This window comes from Grammomys surdaster, unplaced genomic scaffold (assembly GCF_004785775.1).
Source record: "Grammomys surdaster isolate TR1022 unplaced genomic scaffold, NIH_TR_1.0 174, whole genome shotgun sequence".
NCBI classification, from domain to species: domain Eukaryota; kingdom Metazoa; phylum Chordata; class Mammalia; order Rodentia; family Muridae; genus Grammomys; species Grammomys surdaster.
In genome coordinates, this window is record NW_021604622.1 from 58,080 (window position 1) to 62,932 (window position 4,853).

Sequence of the window (4,853 nt, forward strand, 5' to 3'; positions counted from 1 at the left end):
CTCCTTCAGTCTTCACTCTAACTCCTCCATTGAGAACCCCATGATCAGTTCAATGGCTAGTTGTGAGCATCTGCCTCTGAATATGTCTGACTCTTGAAGGCCTCTGAGGAGATATCCATATCAGGCTCTTATCAGCATGCACTTCCTGTCTTCCACATCAGCATCTACCTTTGGTGATTGCACATGGGATAGATACTCAGGTGGAGTGGTCTTGAGACGGCCCCTCCTTCAGTTTCTGTCCCTCACTTTGTCTCCATATTTGCTCCCTTGAGTATTTTGTTGCTCCTTCTAAGAAGGACCGAATCACCCTCACTTGGTCTTCCTTCTTTATGGGCTTCATGTGGCCTGTGAGTTGCATCTTGGGCATTTCAAGGTTCTAGGCTAATATCCAATAATCAGTGAGTGAATACCATGTGTCTTCTTTTGTGATTGGCTTACCTCACTCAGGATGATAATTTCTAGTTCCATCCATTTACCTAGGAACCTCTCGAATTCATTGTTTTTAATAGCTGAGTAATACTCCATTGTGTAAATATACCACATTTTTTGAATCCATTCCTCAGTTGAAGGACATCTGGGTTCTTTCCAGCTCCTGGCTATTATAAATAAGGCTGCTATGAACATAGTTGAGCATATGTCCTTGTTATATGTTCGAGCATCTTCTGGGTATATGCCTAGGAGTGGTATAGCTGGATCCTCGGGTAATGCTATGTCCAATTTTCTGAGGAACCGCCAGACTGATTTCCAAAGTGGTTGCACCATCTTGCAGTCCCACCAACAATGGAGGAGTGTTCCTCTTTCTCCACACCCTCGCCAGCATCTACTATCACCTGAGTTTTTAATCTTAGCCATTCTGACTGGTGTGAGATGGAATCTCAGGGTTGTTTTGATTTGCATTTCCCTGACGACTAAGGATGCTGAACATTTCTTTAGATGCTTCTCGGCCATTCGAGTTTCTTCCGTTGAAAATTCTTTGTTAAGCTCTATACCCCATTTTTTAATAGGGTAATTTGGTTGTCTGGAGTCTAATTTCTTGAGTTCTTTGTATATATTGGATATTAGCCCTCTATCAGATGAAGGATTGGTAAAGATCTTTTCCCAATTTGTTGGTTGTCGTTTTGTCCTATTGACAGTGTCCTTTGCCTTACAGAAACTTTGCAATTTTATGAAGTCCCATTTGTCAATTCTCGATCTTAGAGCATATGCCATTGGAGTTCTGTTCAGGAACTTTTCCCCTGTGCCCAAGTATTCGAGGCTTTTCCCCACCTTCTCTTCTATTAGTTTCAGTGTATCTGGTTTTATGTGGAGGTCCTTTATCCACATAGACTTGAGCTTTGTACAAGGAGATAAGAATGGATCAATTTTCATTCTTCTACATGTTGTCTTCCAGTTGAACCAGCACCATTTGTTGAAAATGCTGTCCTTTTTCCACTGGACAGTTTTAGCTCCTTTGTCAAAGATCAAGTGACCATAGGAGTGTGGGTTCATTTCTGGGTCTTCAATTCTATTCCATTGATCTTCCTGCCTGTCTCTGTACCAATACCAGGTAGTTTTTATCACTATTGCTCTGTAGTACAGCTTGAGGTCAGGGATGGTAATTCCTCCAGAAGTTCTTTTATTGTTGAGAATAGTTTTCGCTATCCTGGGTTTTTTGTTATTCCATATGAATTTGAGAATTTCCTTTTCTAACTCTGTGAAGAATTGAGTTGGGATTTTAATGGGGATTGCATTGAATCTGTAGATTGCTTTTGGCAAGATGGCCATTTTTATTATATTAATCCTGCCAATCCATGAGCATGGGAGATCTTTCCATCTTCTGAGATCTTCTTCAATTTCTTTCTTCAGAGACTTGAAGTTCTTGTCATACAGGTCTTTCACTTGCTTGGTTAGATTCACACCAAGGTATTTTATATTATTTGCAACTATTGTGAAGGGTGTCATTTCCCTAATTTCTTTTTCAGTCTGTTTATCTTTCATGTAGAGGAAGGCTACTGATTTGTTTGAGTTGATTTTATAACCAGCCACTTTGCTGAAGTTGTTTATCAGGTTTAGGAGTTCTCTGGTGGAAGTTTGGGGGTCACTTAAGTATACTATCATATCATCTGCAAATAGCGATATTTTGACTTCTTCCTTTCCTATTTGTATCCCTTTGACTTCTTTTTGCTGTCTAATTGCTCTGGCTAAGACTTCCAGTACTATATTGAATAGGTAGGGGGAGAGTGGGCAACCTTGTCTAGTCCCTGATCTTAGTGGGATTGCTTCAAGTTTCTCTCCATTTAGCTTGATGTTGGCTACTGGTTTGCTGTAAATTGCTTTTACTATGTTTAGGTAGGGGCCTTGAATTCCTGATCTTTCCAAGACTTTTATCATGAAGGGATGTTGAATTTTGTCAAATGCTTTCTCAGCATCTAGTGAGATGATCATGTGGTTTTTTTCTTTAAGTTTGTTTATATAGTGGATTACATTGATGGATTTCCGAATATTGAACCATCCCTGCATTCCTGGGATAAAACCTACTTGATCATGATGGATGATTGTTTTGATGTGGTCTTGGATTCGGTTTGCTAGAATTTTATTGAGTATTTTTGCATCGATGTTCATAAGGGAGATTGGTCTGAAGTTCTCTTTCTTTGTCGGGTCCTTGTGGGGTTTAGGTATGAGTGTAATTGTAGCTTCATAGAACGAATTGGGTAGTGTTCCTTCTGTTTCTATTTTGTGGAATAGTTTGAAGAGAATTGGTATTAGGTCTTCCTTGAAGGTCTGATAGAATTCAGCACTAAAACCATCTGGTCCTGGGCTTTTTTTAGTGGGGAGGCTTTTGATGACTGCTGCTATTTCCTGAGGGGTTATGGGACTATTTAGATGGTTTATCTGCTCCTGGTTTAACTTCGGTACCTGGTATCTGTCTAGGAAATTGTCCATTTCATCCAGGTTTTCCAGTTTTGTTGAGTATAGGCCTTTGTAGTAGGATCTGATGATTTTTTGAATTTCTTCAGTTTCTGTTGTTATGTCTCCCTTTTCAGTTCTGATTTTATTAATTTGGATACTGTCTCTGTGCCCTCTGGTTAATCTGGCTAAGGGTTTATCTATCTTGTTGATTTTCTCAAAGAACCAACTCCTGGTTTTATTGATATTTTGTATTGTTCTTTCTGTTTCTATTTGGTTGATTTCAGCCCTGAGTTTGATTATTTCCTGCCTTCTACTCCTCCTGGGTGTATTTGCTTCTTTTTGTTCTAGAGCTTTTAGTTGTGCAGTCAACTTGTTAGTGTGTGCTCTTTCCAGTTTCTTTTTGTAGGCACTTAGAGCTATGAGCTTTCCTCTTAGCACTGCCTTCATGGAGTCCCACAAGTTTTGGTATGATGTGTCCTCATTTTCATTGAATTCTAAAAAGTCTTTTATTTCTTTCTTTATTTCTTCCTTGACCAAGTCATCATTGAGTAGAGAGTTGTTCAGTTTCCATGTGTACGTGGGTTTTCCATTGTTTTTGTCATTATTAAAGACCAGTCTTAGTCCGTGGTGATCTGATAAGATGCAAGGGATTATTTCAATCTTTTTGTATCTGTAGAGGCTTGTTTTGTGACCAATTATATGGTCTATTTTGGAGAAGGTACCATGAGGTGCTGAGAAAAAGGTATATTCTTTTGTTTTAGGATGAAATGTTCTATAGATGTCTGTTAAGTCCATTTGGTTCATAACTTCTGTTAATTTCAAAGTGTCTCTGTTTAGTTTCTGTTTCCATGATCTGTCCATTGCTGACAATGGGGTGTTGAAATCCCCCACTATTATTGTGTGAGGTGTAATGTGTGTTTTGAGCTTTAGTAAAGTTTCTTTTATGTATGTAGGTGCCCTTGCATTTGGAGCATAGATGTTCAGAATTGAGAGTTCACCTTGGTAGATTTTTCCTTTGATGAGTATGAAGTGTCCTTCCTTATCTTTTTTGATTAATTTTGGATGAAAGTCGATTTTATTTGATATTAGAATGGCTACTCCAGCTTGTTTCTTGGGACCATTGGCTTGAAAAATTGTTTTCCACCCTTTTATTCTGAGGTAGTGTCTGTCTTTGTCACTGAGGTGCGTTTCTTGTATGCAGCAAAATTCTGGGTCTTGTTTGTGTATCCAGTCTGATAGTCTGCGTCTTTTTATTGGGGAATTGAGACCATTGATGTTAAGAGATATTAAGGAAAAATGATTGTTGCTTCCTGTTATTTTTTTTATTAGAGGTAAAGTTATGTTTGTATCTTTTTTGGGGGTTGTTGGAAGATTACTTACTTGCTTTTCCTAGGTTGTAGTTTCCCTCCTTGTGTTGGCATTTTCCATCAATTATCCTTTGAAGTGCTGGGTTTGTGGGAAGATATTGTGCAAATTTGGTTTTGTCATGGAATATCTTGGTTTCACCATCTATAGTGATTGAGAGTTTTGCTGGGTATAGTAATCTGGGCTGGCAATTGTGTTCTCTTAGTGTCTGTATGATGTCAGTCCAGGCTCTTCTGGCTTTTATAGTCTCTGGTGAGACGTCTGGTGTAATTCTTATAGGTCTGCCTTTATATGTTACTTGACCTTTTTCCCTTACTGCTTTTAGTATTTTTTCTTTGTTTTGTGCATCTGATGTTTTGATTATTATGTGACGGGAGGTATTTCTTTTCTGGTCTAGTCTATTTGGTGTTCTGTAGGCTTCTTGTATGTTTATGGGCATCTTGTTCTTTAGGTTAGGGAAGTTTTCCTCAATAATTTTGTTGAAGATATTTACTGGCCCTTTAAGTTGGGAATCTTCATTCTCATCTATACCTATTATCCTTAGGTTTGGTTTTCTCATTGTGTCCTGGATTTCCTGGATGTTTTGAGTTAGGAGTTTT